This window comes from Ranitomeya variabilis, chromosome 1, assembly GCF_051348905.1.
Source record: "Ranitomeya variabilis isolate aRanVar5 chromosome 1, aRanVar5.hap1, whole genome shotgun sequence".
In the NCBI taxonomy this organism is placed as follows: Eukaryota; Metazoa; Chordata; class Amphibia; order Anura; family Dendrobatidae; genus Ranitomeya; species Ranitomeya variabilis.
Window position 1 is genome coordinate 196,983,350 of NC_135232.1, and position 22,825 is coordinate 197,006,174.

Sequence of the window (22,825 nt, forward strand, 5' to 3'; positions counted from 1 at the left end):
CAGTGCTTCATTCAGCAACAGGGAACACATCCTGTTAATTAGTCTGTTGAAGCTAAATACTGTGCAACACGATTGCATTGTTACTAATTATTGGAAATAAAGGGGAGGAAGGCTGATAGAGGCTGGCAAGGTCGGATGGACATTGTTCCCCATTGCAAACAAGGGAGCTCCTTATTGTTCAGACTCACGGAGTTTACCCTCTTTCTCCTGGTTCACATGATTCAGATAAGTATTTTTCCCTTACCTGTTATTAAGTATGTCTCCTGATGAATCAATTGTAGGAGAAACGTGTCAAGAATTTCATACTTAATGGCTATAGGTTGTTAGACCATAGCTTTCTTTGTTTACCTACTTTCTATTTAGAAATGCATACTTTATAGCTGTAGGTGATATAACATAGCTCTCATTGTTAACTGAATTGTTATCGAATTTTTCAATATTTGATTTGGATTATGAAGGCCAAATTTGCAATATTGGCCAACCATAGCCGAACGCCATTGGTGTCAATGGGAATAGAGATGAACAAATATGTTCGAAAACGATTGCCAAGCATAAATTTGACATGAATATAACACATTTGGTTTTGGCAGCCATTTTTCCAAACATATTCGCTCATCTCTAGTTATCAGCCAAACTAAGGCCCCTACTGAAGATATAATGTTTCCATATTGCTGCTCGTCATCAAGACAGAGTAGTGTTATGGTTGACGACATGATTTGGCTCCAGGTATAGTTTTTCTTAACTCAATATAAAGTACTCATTAGAAAATACCATTGTTTACATCAAAACATCTTATTTGGATTATTACACCGATTTTGGTGTACAGTAGGCACTTATGCAACCAATTTCCTTCAAAACCACAATCTTTCATCTGCTTTTTAACTTAGCAAATTAGAGTAATACATAAAACCTACAATAATTCATGAATCTAGGACCTAGAAGATGACTTATTTTGTGGCTTGGGATTTAGAAACGACTGTCATCAGCAGGGATGGTGCTTGAAGCCAAAATGATGAATCATGTTGGCAAGAAAGACATCATAGAGGAAGTGCAGAACAGAAGCGCAGTGCCAATGAGACTTTGAAATGAAGTTTCTAAATGTGCAAATAATTCTAAGTAGCTCGTTAAAAAAATATAACACCTAAATTTCGAATTGATGTGTAATTGAGAAAACAAAACATAGCTACACTTAATGGAACTCTTTATGGCAATATTGTATATCCACCGCAGGACTAGAGTATCTTACTATAATAATATACCATTTGTACTTATACTTAGATGTATAATATATATGAATGTATTCATTTCTATCTACGTAGTGCAGATAACTGTAAGTGCTGTGCAAAAGTGTGTATCATAATACAGAACAAAATATTGGAAGAAGAAAGCTCTAGGTATTACCGGGTCTTGTGCAGAGTGAATTCAGGACATCTGTGGGGTGCAGCTTTTTCTAATAACTGAAAAGCAGGACATTTTGTCAATCAAGATAATTTGGCAACTTCTCTGAAGGCAATTATAGCAACATACAGCAGAACTTTTAATTTACCACTACTAAGCACCTAAAATATACAAAATCTTGAAAATCTACATTTGGGAGACCAGAGTAATTTAACTGTGAAAATTAGCATTGAGCTTCTCTTAGGGATTTATGACAATCTAAAATATTATATAGAAATAAAAAAATAGATTAATGTATTTCTTGAAGAAGCACTCCTCCTCCTCCCATCAAAGTTTTTATCCTTTTAATATATTGCAGTCATCACATTATATTGCACTGTGTACCTACAATTGCTCATTTTGCCTTTCTATCCAGTTAATTATCTTTTCCATCAGGTCTATGACATAACGTGATTGAAATCTGACTAGCTGAATCCTAAGCTCTATGTAGAACAGGAAGTCTCTTTTCCCTGCACAAGTCAGGAGTCACTGCAAAAGTCCCTGGAGGGGGAAGGAACAGAGCAGCTTGGTCAGGAGCTGAAGAGGGGAATGATTCATGGAGGGAAAAGAGACTTCCGTTTTCTACATAAAGCAGAGAAAAGAAAATAATTTACAGGATAGAAAGTCAGAATTAGCAATTGTAAGTACTCAGTCGTATATAATATGATGATTGCAATATTTTAAGAGATAAAAACTTTGTTGTGAATGCTTCTTTAAGGAAATTGTCTTGATACCATAAGTATTTATTATGCTCACTTATATAACACCAATATATTCCACAGTGATTTACAGACATCATATTTAATGTTCCCAGAACCAGGAGTAAACCCACGCATCCCACGGGGAGCACATAGAAACTCCTTGCAGATGTTGTCCTGGTGGGAGTTAAATACACGACCCCAGCGCTGCAACGCAACAGTGCTAATCTTAATAGAGGTCAATAAACTACATACATTTAAAGTGATATTGCAATAGATTATTATTAGTGATGAGCGAGTATACTCGTTGCTCGGGTTTTCCCGAGCATGCTCGGGTGGTCTCCGAGTATTTGTGAGCACTTGGAGATTTAGTTTTTATTGATGCAGCTGCATGATTTGCGGCTGCTGGACAGCCTGAATACATGTGGGGGTTTCCTGGTTGCTAGGGAATCCTCACATGTATTCAAGCTGTCAAGCAGTCGCAAATCATGCAGCTGCGTCAACAAAAAACGAATCTCCGAGCAGTCACAAATACTCGAAGACCACCCGAGCATGCTCGGAGAAACCCGAGCAAAGATTATACTGGCTCATCACTAATTATTATCCCATATTATAAATGGCATGGAATTTATTCTTCACATATTTGTAATGTCCATTATATGTTTAGAGCAATTTAAACCCCTTCCCGAACTTTGACGCATACGCTGCGTCATGAAAGTCTGTGCCTTCCCGACCTATGACGCAGCGTATGCGTCATGGAGGGATCGCGTCCCTGCTGATCGGGTGAAGGGGTTAACTCCCATTTTACCCGATCTGCAGAGACAGGGGGAGTGGTGCTTCAGCCCAGGGGGGGTGGCTTCACCCCCCCCGTGGCTACGATCGCTCTGATTGGCTGTTGAAAGTGAAACTGCCAATCAGAGCAATTTGTAATATTTCACCTAAAAAACAGGTGAAATATTACAATCCAGCCATGGCCGATGCTGCAATATCATCGGCCATGGCTGGAAAACCTGAAGTGACCACCCCCCACCCCACCGATCGCCCCCCCAGTGCTCCGGTGCGTGGTCCGGTCCCCTCCGTCCTGTGCTCCGCTGCCCCGTGCTCCTGCCCGCTCCCCCGTCCTGCTGTCCGCTCCCCCCGTCCTCCGATCACCCCCCGTGTGCTCAGATCCACCCCCCCACCACCCCTTCATACTTACCGATCCTCCCGGTGTCCGGCCGTCTCCTCGCTGGGCGCCGCCATCTTCCAAAATGGCGGGCGCATGCTCAGTACGCCCGCCGGCCGGCAGATTCCTTACAGGTACATTTTGATCGCTGTGGTAGGTTCTACCACAGCGATCAAAATAAAAAAAATAATAAATAAACCCCCCCCTTTATCACCCCCATAGATAGGGACAATAATAAAATAAAGAAAATATATATATTTTTTTTTTCCACTAGGGTTAGGGTTAGAACTAGGGTTAGGGTTAGAACTAGGGTTAGGGTTACGGGTAGGGTTAGGGTTATGGCATGTGCGGATTTGGCAGCGGATCCGCAGCGGATCGGCCGCGGATCCGCAGCGGATCGGCCGCGGATCCGCAGCGGATCGGCCGCGGATCCGCAGCGGATCGGCCGCGGATCCGCAGCGGATCGGCCGCGGATCCGCAGCGGATCGGCCGCGGATCCGCAGCGGATCGGCCGCGGATCCGCAGCGGATTGGCCGCTGCTCCGCAGCGGATTGGCCGCTGCGAATTCGTAGCAGTTTTCCATCAGGTTTACAGTACCGTGTACACCTATGGAAAACCAAATCCGCTGTGCCCATAATGCGGAAAATTCCGTGCAGAAACGCTGCGTTGTATTTTCCACAGCATGTCAATTCTTTGTGCGGATTCCGCAGCGTTTTACACCTGTTCCTCAATAGGAATCCGCAGGTGAAATCCGCACAAAAAAACACTGGAAATCTGCTGTAAATCCGCAGGTAAAACGCAGTGCCTTTTACTTGCAGATTTTTCAAAACTCGTGCGGAAAAATCTCACACGAATCCGCTACGTGGGCACATACCCTTAGGGTTAGGGTTGGAATTAGGGCTAGGGTTGGAATTAGGGTTACGGGTGTGTTGGGGTTAGGGTTGTGGTTAGGGGTGTGTTGGGGTTAGGGTTGGGATTAGGGTTATGGCTACAGTTGGGATTAGGGTTAGGGGTGTGATGGGGTTAGTGTTGAAGTTAGAAATGAGGGGTTTCCACTGTTTAGGCACATCAGGGGTCTCCAAACGCAACATGGCGCCACCATTGATTCCAGCCAATCTTGCATTCAAAAAGTCAAATGGTGCTCCCTCCCTTCCAAGCCCCGACGTGTGCCCAAACAGTGGTTTACCCCCACATTTGGGGTACCAGCGTACTCAGGACAAACTGGGCAACAACTGTTGGGGTCCAATTTCTCCTGTTACCCTTGCAAAAATAAAAAATTACTTGCTAAGACATAATTTTTGAGGAAAGAAGAATGATTTTTTATTTTCACGGCTCTGCGTTGTAAACTTCTGTGAAGCACTTGGGGGTTGAACGTGCTCATCACACATCTAGATAAGTTCCTTGGGGGGTCTAGTTTCCAAAATGGGGTCACTTGTGGGGTGTTTCTACTGTTTAGGCACATCAGGGGCTCTGCAAATGCAACGTGACGCCAGCAGACCATTCCATCAAAGTCTGCATTTCAAATGTCACTACTTCCCTTCCGAGCCCTGACATGCGCCCAAACAGTGGTTTACCCCCACATATGGGGTATCACTGTACTCACAACAAACTGGGCAACAAACATTGGGGCCCAATTTCTCCTGTTACCCTTGTGAAAATAAAAAATTGCTTGCTAAAACATCTTTTTTGAGGAAAGAAAAATGATTTTTTATTTTCACGGCTCTGCGTTGTAAACTTCTGTGAAGCACTTGGGGGTTGAATGTGCTCATCACACATCTAGATAAGTTCCTTGGGGGGTCTAGTTTCCAAAATGGGGTCATTTGTGGGGTGTTTCTACTGTTTAGGCACATCAGGGGCTCTGCAAATGCAACGTGACGCCCGCAGAGCATTCCATCAAAGTCTGCATTTCAAATGTCACTACTTCCCTTCCGAGCCCTGACGTGCGCCCAAACAGTGGTTTACCCCCACATATGGGGTATCACTGTACTCACAACAAACTGGGCAACAAACATTGGGGCCCAATTTCTCCTGTTACCCTTGTGAAAATAAAAAATTGCTTGCTAAAACATCTTTTTTGAGGAAAGAAAAATGATTTTTTATTTTCACGGCTCTGCGTTGTAAACTTCTGTGAAGCACTTGGGGGTTGAATGTGCTCATCACACATCTAGATAAGTTCCTTGGGGGGTCTAGTTTCTAAAATGGGGTCACTTGTGGGGTGTTTCTACTGTTTAGGCACATCAGGGGCTCTGCAAATGCAACGTGACGCCCGCAGAGCATTCCATCAAAGTCTGCATTTCAAATGTCACTACTTCCCTTCCGAGCCCTGACGTGCGCCCAAACAGTGGTTTACCCCCACATATGGGGTATCACTGTACTCACAACAAACTGGGCAACAAACAATGGGGCCCAATTTCTCCTGTTACCCTTGTGAAAATAAAAAATTGCTTGCTAAAACATCTTTTTTGAGGAAAGAAAAATGATTTTTTATTTTCACGGCTCTGCGTTGTAAACTTCTGTGAAGCACTTGGGGGTTGAATGTGCTCATCACACATCTAGATAAGTTCCTTGGGGGGTCTAGTTTCCAAAATGGGGTCACTTGTGGGGTGTTTCTACTGTTTAGGCACATCAGGGGCTCTGCAAATGCAACGTGATGCCAGCAGACCATTCCATCAAAGTCTGCATTCCAAAACGTCACTACTTCCCTTCCGAACCCCGACGTGTGCCAAAACAGTGGTTTACCCCCACATATGGGGTATCAGCGTACTCAGGAGAAACTGGACAACAACTTTTGTGGTCCAATTTCTCCTGTTACCCTTGCAAAAATAAAAAATTCTGGGCTAAAAAAATATTTTTGAGGAAAGGAAACACATTTATTATTTTCATGGCTCTGCGTTATAAACTTCTGTGAAGCACTTGGGGGTTCAAAGTGCTCACCACACATCTAGATAAGTTCCTTGGGGGGTCTAGTTTCCAAAATGGAGTCACTTGTGGGGAGTTCCTACTGTTTAGGCACATCAGGGGCTCTGCAAATGCAACGTGACGCCCGCAGAGCATTCCATCAAAGTCTGCATTCCAAAACGTCACTACTTCCCTTCCGAGCCCCGGCATGTGCCCAAACAGTGGTTTACCCCCACATATGGGGTATCAGCGTACTCAGGAGAAACTGGACAACAACTTTTGGGGTCCAATTTCTCCTGTTACCCTTGCAAAAATAAAAAATTCTGGGCTAAAAAAATATTTTTGAGGAAAGGAAACACATTTATTATTTTCACGGCTCTGCGTTATAAACTTCTGCGAAGCACTTGGGGGATCAAAGTGCTCACCACACATCTAGATTAGTTCCTTGGGAGGTCTAGTTTCCAAAATGGGGTCACTTGTTAGGGAGCTCCAATGTTTAGGCACACAGGGGCTCTCCAAACCTGACATGGTGTCCGCTAATGATTGGAGCTAATTTTCCATTCAAAAAGCCAAATGGCGTGCCTTCCCTTCCGAGCCCTGCCGTGTGCCCAAACAGTGGTTTACCCCCACATATGGGGTATCATCGTACTCAGGACAAACTGGACAACAACATTTGGGGTCCAATTTCTCCTATTACCCTTGGAAAATTAAAAAATCCTGGGCTAAAAATCATTTTTGAGGAAAGAAAAATTATTTTTTATTTTCACGGCTCTGCGTTATAAACTTCTGTGAAGCATCTGGGGGTTATAAGTGCTCACTATGCATCTAGATAAGTTCCTTGGGGGGTCTAGTTTCCAAAATGGGGTCACGTGTAGGGGAGCTCCAATGTTTAGGCACACAGGGGCTCTCCAAACGCGACATGGTGTTCGCTAACGATTGGAGCTAATTTTCCATTCAAAAAGTCAAATGGCACGCCTCCCCTTCCGAGCCTTGCCGTGCACCCAAACAGTGGTTTACCCCCACATATGAGGTATCAACATACTCAGCAGAAATTGCCCAACAAATTTTAGGATCCATTTTATCCTGTTGCCCATGTGAAAATGAAAAAATTGAGGCTAAAAGAAATTTTGTGTGAAAAAAAAGTACTTTTTCATTTTTACGGATCAATTTGTGAAGCACCTGAGAGTTTAAAGTGCTCACTATGCTTCTAGATAAGTTCCTTGGGGGGTCTACTTTCCAAAATGGGGTCACTTGTGGGAGCGCTCCAATGTTTAGGCACACGGGGGCTCTCCAAACGTGACATGGTCTCTGCTAGCGATGGAGATCATTTTTCATTCAAAAAGTCAAATGGCGCTCCTTCCCTTCCGAGCCTTACCATGTGCCCAAACAGTGGTTTACCCCCACATGTGAGGTATCAGTGTACTCAGGAGAAATTGTCCAACAAATTTTAGGATCCATTTTATCCTGTTGCCCATGTGAAAATGAAAAAATTGAGGCTAAAATAAATTTTTTGTGAAAAAAAAGTACTGTTTCATTTTTACGGATCAATTTGTGAAGCACCTGGGGGTTTAAAGTGCTCACTATGCTCCTAGATAAGTTCCTTGGGGGGTTTAGTTTCCAAAATGGGGTCACTTGTGGGGGAGCTCCAATGTTTAGGCACACGGGGGCTCTCCAAACGCGACATGGTGTCCGCTAAAGATTGGAGCCAATTTTTCATTCAAAAAGTCAAATGGCGCTCCTTTCCTTCCAAGCCCTGCCGTATGCCCAAACAGTGGTTTACCCCCACATATGAGGTATCAGCGTACTCAGGACAAATTGGACAACATCGTTCGTGGTCCAGTTTTTCCTTTTACCCTTGGGAAAATAAAAAAATTGTTGCTAAAATATCATTTTTGTGACTAAAAAGTTAAATGTTCATTTTTTCCTTCCATGTTGCTTCTGCTGCTGTGAAACACCTGAAGGGTTAATAAACTTCTTGAATGTGGTTTTGAGCACCTTGAGGGGTGCAGTTTTTAGAATGGTGTCACTTTGGGGTATTTTCAGCCATATAGAACCCTCAAACTGACTTCAAATGTGAGGTGGTCCCTAAAAAAAATGGTTTTGTAAATTTTGTTGTAAAAATGAGAAATCACTGGTCAAATTTTAACCCTTATAACTTCCTAGAAAAAAAAAAATTTGTTTCCAAAATTGTGCTGATGTAAAGTAGACATGTGAGAAATGTTATTTATTAACTGTTTTGTGTCACATACCTCTCTGGTTTAACAGAATAAAAATTAAAAATGTGAAAATTGCGAAATTTTCAAAATTTTCGCCAAATTTCCGTTTTTTTCACAAATAAACTCAGAAATTATCGACCTAAATTTACCACTATCATGAAGCCCAATATGTCACGAAAAAACAATCTCAGAATCGCTAGGATCCGTTGAAGCGTTCCTGAGTTATTACCTCATAAAGGACACTGGTCAGAATTGCAAAAAACGGCAAGGTCATTAAGGCCAAAATAGGCTGGGTCATGAAGGGGTTAAGGCCTATAGACAAATACCTCCCTTCAAGCTTATCACTTCCAGTAGAAAGCATTAAAGATATACTCCTCTTTGATGTTGGCATTATTACTGTTAAGAACATTGACATTTTCAATACTCCTGTACAGCTGGTTTCTTAACTATCAGTGGCAGATATATACATGAATGGAAACGGTGAGGGGAATGAGAGTTTACAATCTAGATGGTTAGGAGATGAAAAAAGCTATTTTTTTTAAATAGCAACATAAATCAGGTCACATATAATTGGATGAACCAGTTTCTATGTAATGTTGTTTTGAAGATGGATTCAATATATCCTTATTAAGACGGTAGAACATTTTAGATAGTGTTTTATTTGTTGGTCCTTTCCAGTGACAAAGGTGGATTGCTATCCTTGAAAACTCATAGATGCAAGTTGATAAGGCTTTTTTGTTGGGTTTCTGGCATGAAAAAGTTGCTAATTTTTTGCATTGCACAAATTTTTGCTATTTTACACCACTTTTGAAACTTAGGAGAAAACGTTGGATTAGTTAGCTATACTATACCATGATGTTGGAAGCCAGATTTATGATTTGCAAAGTTTTAAAAAGTCACAAAAGTTTCAAACTCACTCTAGTAATGGGGGATGGGTAAAAAGATGGGTGGAACAGTTCTATGTCTAAAGACGTGCCGAATTTTCTAAATAACATGAAAAACCTTGATAAATTTTGTGCAAATTATAGAAGCACTGCCAAAAAACTGGCTTTAAAAGTCCCTGAATCATAATTTCCCTCAAAAGCGTTAGATATAAAATAATAGTCATCTAGCACAAGTTTTATCAATATTGAATTTTTCCAAATATGATGTTCCCCATATTCTCCAATTTGATGTCAGCTAAACCTGGAAGCCATGTATACAATATGTGTTAGAGAACATAATGAACAAAAGGTATTTATTATTTGCAGTTCTCTTTTCAGGACATTTGTACAAATATATCACTTAGGACACTCTCTAAAAAGTGGAGAGTCTCTGGAATGTCACTAAATCCCGGATGATGTACTGTTAAATCAACTATTTATTATGTGAGCGAATCGCATCCACTACATGTTAAAGGGAACCTGTCATGTGCTTTTAAGCATCTAAACTGTCCTGTGTTGCGTCAACATCACTTGAATCCACTGTAAAGTTCTGCTCTTTTACAGTGTAGCGTGGAGCTGGACTTGCGCAATGTCGAGCAGGCTGCTGCGCTTGAGTATTGTGTAGTGTGGAGTCGCGCTTGCTCAGTGTCGAGTGGGCAGGCGCACTTGCGCAGTGTGTAGCATGGAGCAGCACTTGCTGCACGGTTAAATATGAAAAATTTGTTGGAAGATCCAATTTAAAAAGGTTGCCCTTCTTCTGATAAAAATCTGCAGTCACTCCATGTGACTTCAGATTCCTGAATGCATACAGGATGCTATTGCTGGTGATAGCGAGCAGACATGTGACTGTAAGTATGACATTTACATACATTTGACCACATTCTGGCTAGACTTGCTTGATTCAGTTCACCTGCATTGAACAAAGCTGTGCATGTCTATTCTGGATGTTACATACATACGGTTACGTGACTGTCCACTCTTGCCGGTAATTAAGGAGTATCCTGACAACATAAAATGTGCACGCTATAAGGATTCAGAAGTTCACCTAGTGACTGCATACTGTTTTTACAGTATGATGGCGTACTGAAAATTAAATCTTTGGGCAAACTGTTAGATAAGGCTACTTTCACATTAAAAAGAAAAAACGCATCCTGGTTTTTCTGGGTATATTTTGGATCCTTATGGGCTCCAGTAGGTCTCCTGCAGTATTTAGGGTGGCTGTGGTATAATTCTACTGAAGATTCATCAGGGAAATCCACCTTCTGCTACTTTTCCAGTGTCCATCTGTTTAGCAGGCTGTGGGACTTTGCAAATGCCACACGGTTTTGTATTTGCCTTTTGTTTAGTCCTGGCTTCTAGGCACTAATTCGACCATGGAGGCAATTTCGAGACAGAATCCTACAAACTGTTCTAGTTGACACAGGGACTTGAGGTGACCAGGCCTGTTGGAGCTCTGCTGCAGTGGAATAGGGTCTTGCTTTGGATTTTCTAACCAATAAACGTTCCTCCTGAGCTGTTGTCTTGAGGGGTCTGCCGGACCTGGGCTTGTCAAACACATCTCCAGTCTCTTTAAATCTTTTTTTAATTATTTGTACTTGACGCTGAGACACATTAAAGGTGCCAGCCACCTCTGCAGTGGATCTGGTCTTCAGCCTCTTGATAATCCAGGCTTTGGTAGCAGGGTGGATTTTTGGCATGTTGTCAGAGCTCAAGTTGCAGTTCAAGTGAAGGTCTGGGATGCTGGGTTTCTTTTTATACACACACACTAATTAACTGATCATTTACTGAGCACAGGTGAGGATGTAAAATAGGATAGGGTGCATTATATGACCAGGCGACAAAACTTTTGTCTTGCCAAAATCTGACCATTCTGTGTCCATTAACTGATCAATATTTCTGCATTGATGCCAATTTATTTTCTTAACCTAAAGCACATTTCAGAGGGTTTCAGCTTTCAAAAGAATAATTTATACAACCAATGAATTAATTTAACATCAGGTTATAAGCTTTTATTTACATAACATTGATAAGCGACATAACTTCTGTCAGGCAGTATAAGTCTTCAAAGCTTTGTGTTGAGGCTTCACTAGCAGGAAAAAAGTTATTACACCACAAAGAGAATATAAACAGTATCATCCATGATGAAGAACGTTAACATCAAGCATATCAGATCGGTGCTAATAAAAGTGCGATTAGAAAGTATTATAACAGTTTTACATTGTATTAGATGCACATTTTCAAGATACTATGAGAAAAGAATTAGTGAGGGATACATTGTGTTGCTCACCAAGATTGGACGGTGTGATATGGTTATTTTGAATTAAATTTTAATAACATATATGTTCGTTTTGATGCTGTATAATTGCATACGTAGGCCAATTATCAGAATATGTAGAATTAGACGACATTGATAATATGTTTGGGAAAAAAAATCAGCTCTTTGCAAAAAAAACCCCAAACTATGAGGTATTAGATGGTTTTCATGTTTAACTCAGAATGTAAAAATAAAGGTCATTGCAGGTATTCATCTGTCTCTTCCAAGATAGTCATATATCATGTGTGCATAAATGTGGTAAGCCACATTTCTTATTAATCTGAGAATAGATAAAACATTTTTTAAAAATGATATTTTGTCCTGGATGTCAAATGTAGCAAACTGCAGCAAAATAGCAAGGACAACTTTAAAAAATGTTTTTGTCCATCAGCTACCTGGTTGATATGAACATGATATCATAACAACTGTATTATATACAATCCACAAAAAAAGGCCTATTCTAAAATTTAGAAAATAAAATTGACAATGTTAGTGTTGGCAAAATGCAATTTCAACCATAAGACTGTGCTGTGCAGCTAATAATAAATAATGAACATTTAATCAATAGAGGCCCCTTTTTCTTTTTTTTTGGGGGGGGGACTGGTAAAAAAGCATTAAGCAATTAAACAACAATACAACAAACATTCAACAATGTACCTATGTTCAGTATTTTTACAATCTCCGGTTGGTCCCTCGATAGTATACTCTAGGATCCACCATAGACGTCCCACATAGATACAGCTTTCCTTGAATGATTTAAGGTATGTATCATACTCTGTATTCTCCTCTAGAACATTTAGGGCAGTTGGATTCGCAAAAGCAAAAACTTTCAGTCTGGTTGGCATGGCCACTCATTTATTGCAATGCAGCAGCCGACATTTCCAACTCTTGCCTGTTCACTGCCCACCACCATCTAGTCCAACCAGGCATTGGAAGTCACAAGACTCTAGAACATAATAAAGAACATCCAATTCATGGAGAATAACTTCTCGGCAAATCAAAATTTCAGGTGATATTGAAAATGTAAAATTTCAGATTCACTCATTTCTAGAAGCAGCAATGATGTGTCTTCATCAACTGCACCAAGTTTCCTTGGCCAACAACTGTGTCTATAGTCATATACTTATTCATCATGTGATACCCTAAGGGAAGCGACTGATTAGCTCAAAAATATTTTTGCAGCAGGACAACAAACCCAAACAGACAGTCAGTGTATGTTACAGTCATTAAGAACCGTATTCAATGAAAAGCAGGAAAAGCCTGGAACAGATGATGCGGCTCCTACAGAGCCCTGATCTCAGCATCATTGAGTCTCTCTGGGATTACTTGAATACACAGGAAGATTTGTGCAAGCATACATCCACAGAAAATCTATGGTTAGTTCTCCATATTTAGCTCAATCTCCTAGTCAAGTTCCTTCAAAACTGTGTGCAAAGTGTACCCAATATAATTGATAATTTGATTCTGATTGGAAGGCAAAGGGCGGTCACGCCAAATATTGACTTGATTTAGATTTCTAATTTGTTCATTTACTTTGCATTTTGTTAATTGATAAAATTAAATTATTAACTTTTCTATTTCTGAAAGCATTCTTGCTTTGCAGCTCTTAATTCCATGCCTACCTAAAATTTTTGAACAGTACCATGTTTTTGTTAGGCAACAGTGCAAAGTAATTTATAATATATATTAATACACTTTTGGGTTAACCTTCTTAATATGTGTGTTTTTTAGGAGGGCCAACATTTTTCTAATGATCTCTTGTACCTTGAAGATTGATTGAAATCCCTCTTATATAGACCATTGTGACATACATTATCATTTACAGACTAACCTGTAAAGTTGAAAAGCCAAAGGCAATTATTAATCCAAGATTGAGTTTGGAAAAAAAGAAATATTTTTTTAGAAACATAAAAATAAAAAATTGGTGATAGAACTAACCAAGGAAAACAACTTTCTTTCAAGCTAATTCTATGAGTAGCATCTGATTTTAAAGGGAACCTGTCACCCCCAAAATCGAAGATGAGCTAAGCCCACCAGCATCAGGGGCTTATCTACAGCATTCTGGAATGCTGTAGATAAGCCACCAATGTATCCTCAAAGATGAGAAAAAGAGGTTAGATTATACTCACCCAGGGGCGGTCCCACTGCGGTCCAGTCCAATGGGCGTCGCGGTCCGTGGCCTCCCATCTTCATAGGATGACGTCCACTTCTTGTCTTCATGCTGCCGCTCCGGCTCAGGCATACTTTGTTTGCCTTGTTGAGGGCAGAGCAAAGTACTGCAGTGTGCAGGTGCCGGGCCTCTCTGACCTTTTCCGGCGCCTGCGCATTGCAGTACTTTGCTCTACCCTCAACAGGGCAGACAAAGTACGCCTGCGCCGAGGCCGCAGCATGAAGACAAGAAGAGGATGTCATCGTAAGAAGATGGGAGGCGCCGGACCGGACCGCAACGCCCATTGGACCGGACTGCAGTGGGACCGCCCCTGGGTGAGTATAATCTAACCTCTTTTTCTCATCTTTCAGGTTACATTCCAGAATGCTGTAGATAAGCCCCAGATGCCGGTGGGCTTAGCTCATCTTCGATTTTGGGGGTGACAGGTTCCCTTTAAGAGATATGTTAACAGATATAATCTGCTTATGCCACTAAGTGTAGATTGATGACAAGTTAGTAGTTGTATGGTAGTTTAGCTCCCATTTCACCTAACTGCATTAAACTGTCGCTATTTCTTATCATACTTGAGTTTGATAATGACCTTGTTTTTTTCAGTGGGAAGGAATTGAGTTGTCTATGTTTCTTCACAATAAATACAGGGCTTGCTTAAAGCTGTAAATGTACATCATTATTTATCTGTCTTTTCGGTAGCTATGATACACGCTCCAGGCTTCCAATTGAACTACTTTTGTGTATATAATAACTTCTTCATGTTGGTTTCATTTTTTATATTGTAGCTAAATGTAAATTAAAAAGTCAGGGAAGTATGTAATTAACTTTGCAGGAATAGGGAACAAGAGAAGAAAAATTAAGAAATCCTTAGATGATTTGCAAATTAAGAGCTCAGAGAAAAATTGAAAGCATCAGTTTTTTTTAACAGCTTCTAATATAATCATTTCAACATCAGTTAAACTATATGCTCTTTTGAAAATGTGTGTAGAATATTGTTAAATCAACAGGGTGTTTGGGAAAGGTTGGGAATGTTGAAATTCCATTGTATTAGGTCTAGGAAAGAGAAGAACAAGAATCATTACAGTAAATTGTACACTTTTCAATGATTGCAATAAATCACAATATCTCAAAGGAATACTTGATGGAAAATGTTACCATTGTAGTAATACCACTTTGCTGGTAGCACAGCGTACTAAAAATCTGTCATGACAAAAACTGCTATAATGTAAGCAATTGTAGTGTCACACATTACATTTATCTCAATGATCACACAAATGATCGTGTTATTACCGGGATTTTGATATTCTATATAGTGTAGGGAAATACAGGGTGATGCAGGGACAACCACAGATGAGCGGGGGCGCCATTTATTGTTGACTCTTATGGTGCCAACGGCAAGGCTAAACAGCTATATTACAATAGGATAACACTATAGTATATTAGGTATTGCCCGGTGTTACAAAAACACTTACCAATACCTACCAGTTGAGGGAATATTTTTTGCATTGTATTGTTTTGTTTTTCTTCCCTATATTTTAATGCATAGTTATTAAAATTGTATTAATATGCAGATGCACAAATATGTTGTGGCTAATATACAAATATATATATATATATATATATATATATATATATATATATATATATATATATATCCATAGATATGTACACTGTGACTCAGCACACTGCGATTACGGTATACGTGAATCTGAATTCCACTATACTTATACATGGTCTGCAGTTAAATATCTCAAGTATGGATATATAGTGCCCTGCGAAAGCATTCGGCTCCCTGGAACTTTTCAACCTTTTCCCACATATCATGCTTCAAACATAAAGATACCAAATGTAAATTTTTGGTGAAGAATCAACAACAAGTGGAACACAATTGTGAAGTTGAACAAAATTTATTGGTTATTTTAAATTTTTGTGAAAATTCAAAAACTGAAAAGTGGGGCGTGCAATATTATTCGGCCCCTTTAACTTAATACTTTGTTGCGCCACCTTTTGCTGTGATTACAGCTGCAAGTCACTTGGGGTATGTCTCTATCAGTTCTGCACATCGAGAGACTGAAATTCTTGCCCATTCTACCTTGGCAAACAGCTCAAGCTCAGTGAAGTTTGATGGAGATCGTTTTTGAACAGCAGTTTTCAGCTCTTTCCACAGATTCTCGATTGGATTGAGGTCTGGTCTTTAACTTGGCCATTCTAACACCTGGATACCTTTATTTGTGAACCATTCCATTGTAGATTTTGCTTTATGTTTGGAATCATTGTCTTGTTGGAAGACAAATGTCTGTCTTAATTGACAGTGGGGATGGTATGTTCAGGTTGATGAGCTGTGTTGCCTTTACGCCAGACATATCATTTGGCATTGTTGCCAAAAAGTTAGATTTTGGTTTCATCCGACCAGAGCACCTTCTTTCACATGTTTGATGTGTCTCTGTTAGGGTTGGCGGAACGCACCGAGTACATATATAAGTAATAATAGGTGCGTTCGCAACCCGGGGTCCACCGTGCAGGAGAGTAACTTGCTGCTAGAATTGGCGGCACTATATGGTGGTATAAGCGAACTCTGTTACTTCACAGAATCGCATAGATAGGAAAATGCTGTGCCCTGTTAACCTCACAGAGGATCACAGCTACCTAACTGAGCAGAGAGCAGCCAGTGGTCACGCAGTCAGCAAAGCACACAAAACTCCTCACCGGAGGTGCCGGTATTCTAGGGGCTTATTTCAGCCAAGCCCTGAATTCAAATACACAAAACTCCTCACCAGAGGTGCCGGTATTCTAAGGGCTTATTTCAGCCAACCCTGACCTCATGCAGACATGACCACTAAAGCAGCAAAGCTCATGACATAGGTTGATACTGGCGCATGGCCGTGCGGCCATGCAAACCTTTTATAGCTGCAGCAGACAAGGACCTTCCTAGTGGTCCAATAGGAACTGCAACAGGACCTAAGCATGTGACCCCCGACCTTCAATGGGAGGTCGTCCAGTGGGCATGCTCAGTATGGGAAAAGCAGGACTTAGTCCCAGAAAGACCTGCTTTCTGCTGAACATTGCTGGCTACTAAGGTAGAGCCTAGAAGGGCAATAGTAACCAGTTGTCCATTATCAGCCTGAGCCAGATGCTGGGACCGACGTCTCTGCTGAGCAGGTTCCACTGCGGCTGGAGGAGAATGGGAGACTGCAGCAGACATAGTCCAAGATTCCCCTGTGCAACTCGACACCTAACAGTCTCCCAGGTGGCTTGTTGCAAACTTTTAAATGACACTTTTTATGGATAGCTTTGAGAAATGGCTTTCTTCTTGCCACTCTTCCATAAAGGCCTGATTTGTGCAGTGTACGACTGATTGTTGTCCTATGGACAGACTGTCCCACCTCAGCTGTAGATCTCTGCAGTTTATCCAGAGTGATCATGGGCCTCTTGGCTGCATCTCTGATCAGTCTTCTCCTTGTTTGAGATGAAAGTTTAGAGGGACGGCCGGGTCATGGTAGATTTGCAGTGGTATGATACTACTTCCATTTCAATATGATCATTTGCACAGTGATCCTTGGGATGTTTAAAGTTTTGGAAATCATTTTGTATCCAAATCCGGCTTTAAATTTCTCCACAACAGAATCACGGACCTGCCTGTTGTGTTCCTTGGTCTTCATGATGCGCTCTGCGCTTCAAACAGAACCCTGAGACTATCACAGAGCAGGTGCATTTATACAGAGACTTGATTACACTCAGGTGGATTATATTTATCATCATTAGGCATTTAGGACAACAGAGATCCACAATGAACTTCTGGAGTGAGTTTGCTGCACTGAAAGTAAAGGGGCCAAATAATATTGCACACCCCACTTTTTGAATTTCCAAAAAAATTTAAAATAACCAATACATTTCGTTCAACTTCACAGTTGTATTCCACTTTTTGTTGATTCTTCACCAAAAATTTACATTTGGTATATTTATGTTTGAAACATGATATGTGGGAAAAGGTTGAAAAGTTCCAGGGAGCCAAATACTTTTGCAAGGCACTGTAACTAATTTAGTGAATCTTTATCTTTATATAGCACTACTTACACTTCACAGCGCTTTACAGATATCACTTTCTCCATTGGGGCTCACAATCCTAATTCCATATCAGTATGTCTTTGAATTGTGGTAGGAAACCCAAAGGAAACCCATGAGAACATACTAAGGGTGTGATCATTTCCTGAGCAATTTTGGTATTCGGCAGTTTCTTGAAAGTTTTTCCCATGGTTTTTGGGATGTCTTTTTTTACAGTCACTATTCAGAGAAATTTAATTGGTAGGTCAATTTATTACAGCCTTGATTGTTAAAGACCATAGCAAGAGAATGTCGTGGAGAGGGGGAAATAAACTTCAGGCACTTTAACCCCTCTCTGACCTTAGACGTACTATCCCGTCAAGGTGACCTGGGCCTATCTGACCCTCGACGGGATAGTACGTCAAAGCGATCGGCCGCGCTCACGGGGGGAGCGCGGCCGATCGCGGCCTGGTGTCAGCTGACTATCGCAGCTGACATCCGGCACTATGTGCCAGGAGCGGTCACGGACCGCCCCCGGCACATTAACCCCCGGCACACTGCGATCAAACATGATCGCAGTGTTCCGGCGGTATAGGGAAGCATCGCGTAGGGAAGGGGCTCCCTGCGTGCTTCCCAGAGACCCTCAGAGCAACGCAATGTGATCGCGTTGCTCCGAGCATCTCTTACCTCCTATCCCTGCAGGCCCCGGATCCAAAATGGCCACGGGGCTGCATCCAGGTCCTGCAGGGACTACTTCCGGGTCCAGAGCAGGTGCTGGTAAGCCTGCAGCGCTGTAAGTCAGATCACTGATCTGACAGAGTGCTGTGCAAACTGTCAGTTCAGCAATCTGTGATGTCCCCCCCGGACAAAGTAAAAAAGTAAAAAAAAAAATTCTACGTGTGTAAAAAAAAAAAAAATCCTAAATAAAGAAAAAATATATATATTATTCCCATAAATACATTTATCTAAATAAAAAAAAACAATAAAAGTGCACATATTTAGTATTGCCGCGTCCGTAACGACCCAACCTATAAAACTGTCCCACTAGTTAACCCCTTCAGTGAACACCGTAAGAAATAAAAAAAAATGAGGCAAAAAACAACGCTTTATTATCATACCGCCAAACAAAAAGTGGAATAACACGCGATCAAAAAGACAGATTTAAATATCGGAATAAAAAGCGATCAAAAACTATCACGTGTCCGAAAATGTTACCAATAAAAACGTCAACTCGTCCCGCAAAAAAACAAGACCTCACATGACTCTGTGGACCAAAATATGGAAAAATTATAGGTCTCAAAATGTGGAGTCGCAAAAACTTTTTTGCTATAAAAAGCGTCTTTTAGTGTGTGACAGCTGCCAATCATAAAAATCCGCTATAAAAAACGCTATAAAAGTAAATCAAACCCCCCTTCATCACCCCCTTAGTTAGGGAAAAATAATAAAATTTAAAAAATGTATTTATTTTCATTTTCCCATTAGGGTTAGGGCTAGGGTTTGGGTTAGGGCTAGGGTTAAGGTTAGGGCTAGGGTTAGGGCTAGGGTTAGGGTTATGGCTAGGGTTAGGGTTGGGGCTAGGGTTGGAGCTAAAGTTAGGGTTAGGGTTGGGGCTAAAGTTAGGGTTAGAGTTGGGGCTAAAGTTAGGGTTAGGGTTTGGATTACATTTACGGTTGGGATTTGGGTTGGGATTAGAGTTAGGGGTGTGTCAGGGTTAGGGGTGTGGTTAGGGTTACCTTGGGATTAGGGTTAGGGGTGTGTTTGGATTAGGGTTTCAGGTAGAATTGGGGAGTTTCCACTGTTCAGGTACATCAGGGGCTCTCCAAACGCGACATGGCGTCCGATCTCAATTCCAGCCAATTCTGCGTTGAAAAAGTAAAACAGTGCTCCTTCCCTTCCGAGCTCTCCCGTGCGCCCAAACAGGGGTTTACCTCAACATATGGCGTATCAGCGTACTCGGGACAAATTGGGCAACAACTTTGGGGGTCCAAGTTCTCTTGTTATCCTTGGGAAAATAAAAATTTGGGGGGCTAAAAATCATTTTTGTGGAAAAAAAAGGATTTTTTATTTTCACGGCTCTGCGTTATAAACTGTAGTGAAACACTTGGGGGTTCAAAGTTCTCACAACACATCTAGATAAGTTCCTTAGGGGGTCTACTTTCCAAAATGGTGTCAGTTGTGGGGGGTTTTAATGTTTAGGCACATTAGGGGTTCTCCAAACGCGACATGGTGTCCCATCTCAATTCCAGTCAATTTTGCATTGAAAAGTCAAACAGCGCTCCTTCCCTTCCAAGCTCTGCCATGCGCCCAAACAGTCATTTACCCCCACATATGGGGTATCAGCATACTCAGGACAAATTGCACAACAACTTTTGGGGTCCAATTTCTTCTCTTACCCTTGGGAAAATAAAAAATTGGAGGCGAAAAGATCATTTTTGTGAAAAAATATGATTTTTTATTTTTACGGCTCTGCATTATAAACTTCTGTGAAGCACTTGGTGGGTCAAAGTGCTCACAACACATCTAGATACATTCCTTAGGGGGTCTACTTTCCAAAATGGTGTCACTTGTAGGGGGTTTCAATGTTTAGGCACATCAGGGGCTCTCCAAACACAACATGGCGTCCCATCTCAATTCCAGTCAATTTTGCATTGAAAAGTAAAATGGCGCTCCTTTCCTTCCGAGCTCTGCCATGCGCCCAAACAGTGGTTTACCCCCACATATGGGGTATCAGCGTACTCAGGACAAATTGTACAACAACTTTTGGGGTCCATTTTCTCCTGTTACCCTTGGTAAAGTAACACACATTGGAGCTGAAATAAATTTTGTGTGAAAAAAAGTTAAATGTTCATTTCTATTTAAACATTCCAAAAATTCCTGTGAAGCACCTGAAGGGGTAATAAACTTCTTGAATGTGGTTTTGAGCATCTTGAGGGGTGCAGTTTTTAGAATGATGTCACACTTGGGTATTTTCTATCATATAGACCCCTCAAAATGACTTCAAATGAGATGTGGTCCCTAAAAAAAATGGTGTTGTAAAAATGAGAAATTTCTGGTTAACTTTTACCCCTTATAACTCCCTAACAAAAAAAAATTTTGGTTCCAAAATTGTGCTGATGTAAAGTAGACATGTGGGAAATGTTACTTATTAAGTATTTTGCATGACATATCTCTGTGATGTAAGGGCATAAAAATTCAAAGTTGGAAAATTGTGAAATTTTCAAAATTTTCGCCAAATTTCCATTTTTTTCACAAATAAACGCAAGTTATATCGAAAATTTTTTACCACTATCATGAAGTACAATATGTCTCAAGAAAACAGTGTCAGAATCGCTAAGATCTGTTGAAGCGTTCCAGAGTTATAACCTCATAAAGGGACAGTGGTTAGAATTGTAAAAATTGGCCCAGTCATTAACGTGCAAACCACCCTTGGGGGTAAAGGGGTTAATCCTGGGTGAACAAAAATTGTATCATAGAGAGTTCATTTCAAACAAATACATAAAAAACAATTGATTTCTGTAAAATTGTGGTTTATCATAGTTTATACATTTCAAATTTTTTTCTATTAAATTTATCTTTTTCACATTTAAATATGAATTTTGTTGCCTTGGAACTATTATATTAATGTACCAAACACTCATCTGTATTCCTGTATTACTTTAAGTATAATCAGTCATATTTGCCACATTTTAGCTTGCATTAATTCACCGACACTTTTTTTCATATATATTTAAGAGGCGGATGGGAGCTGCTATAGCTCAGCTTTAATATCAAAGTGACAAATAACTCAAGATAAGTCAAAACAATATTCCCACAATGGCTTCACATTCATAGTTATGATAACAAGCTGTCATTGAGCACCAGATAAGTCACTTTTGTGCTCCCAAAGTAAGTACACGCATATACAGTCTGACAGTCTCAGCCAAGTTTCCAAACACATAGATCGAATGCAGTTTATTTTTAGTGCATTTACTGGACATAAATTGGTTAAGTTAACTTAAAGTGAATCTCCACCTTCTATCATTTTGTTTTTGGGTTCAGGATTCTGATATGATTTCTTTCTTCATATTTGTCTTGAATAGTCAGAGCTTTTCCTGGTTACATTTTGATATAAATCTCTTACAAAGATTTAAAGAGAACCTGCCATCAGGATTATATACCCCAAACTAATAGTGTGCATATAAAAAGGCACAACAAGAGCTTTCTCACGTGAGCGTATAGATGCATCTGACTTGTGCTATCTGATGTTTTATCTGATAACACTCAGACCAATGTTATTCTATGGGGCAGTGCTGATCAGAGTTTTTTTTTCTCATACCGATTCGACATAAGAATCATACAATGCTGCGATTTGCAGCACAAATTGAATGTCACATACCCGTTCAAGTCCATGGGTGCTTAGTTTCTGCAGACTCCCAAAATGGAAAAGATGGAGAAATTTTGTTTTCCATCTTCTCCTCCTCCTGTGTTATGATTTTCTGGTCCAAAAGATGGTTCACACCAAGCTGACACTTTGATCAAACTCAGATCAGAGTTTTAGCTGAATGTCAATAACACAACCAAACTGATTCTCTCACATGAGAGAATTTACACTATTGTGAGCGCTTCCTAATGCTGATTAAATCCTTGCTTATATAAATCCATTTGGCTGTTTTATAAAAATCTATAGGTGAATTTGTGTGCTAATTAGTGATGAGCGAGTGTACTCGCTGCTTGGGTTTTCCCGAGTATTTATGACTGCCCGGAGATTAAGTTTTCATCGCCTCAGCAGCATGATTTACAGCTTTTAGCCAGCTTGATTACAAGTGGGGATTACCTAGCAACCAGGCAACCCCCACATGTACTTAGCCTGGTTAATATCTGTAAATTATTCAGCTGCCATGATGAAAACTAAATATCCGAACACTAACGAATAGTGTTGAGCATTCCGATACTGCAAGTATCGGGTATCGGCCGATATTTGCTGTATCGGAAT

At 40.6% G+C, this 22,825-nt stretch overlaps 1 protein-coding gene and 1 long non-coding RNA gene across 4 annotated transcripts in view; one reads left to right on the forward strand and one right to left on the reverse strand.

Annotated features, from left to right (window-relative positions):
* The window catches only part of CHSY3 (chondroitin sulfate synthase 3), a 438,108-nt gene that overhangs the window by 370,963 nt on the left and 44,320 nt on the right, over nt 1-22,825 (forward strand). The window lies entirely within an intron of this gene.
* Nucleotides 1-22,825, reverse strand: part of LOC143808663 (uncharacterized) — a 147,194-nt gene that overhangs the window by 103,593 nt on the left and 20,776 nt on the right. For all 3 annotated transcript variants that reach the window (XR_013221994.1, XR_013221992.1, XR_013221990.1), the window contains one exon: nt 1,402-1,457. This is a non-coding gene — a long non-coding RNA (uncharacterized LOC143808663). The remainder of the gene's footprint in view (nt 1-1,401; nt 1,458-22,825) is intronic.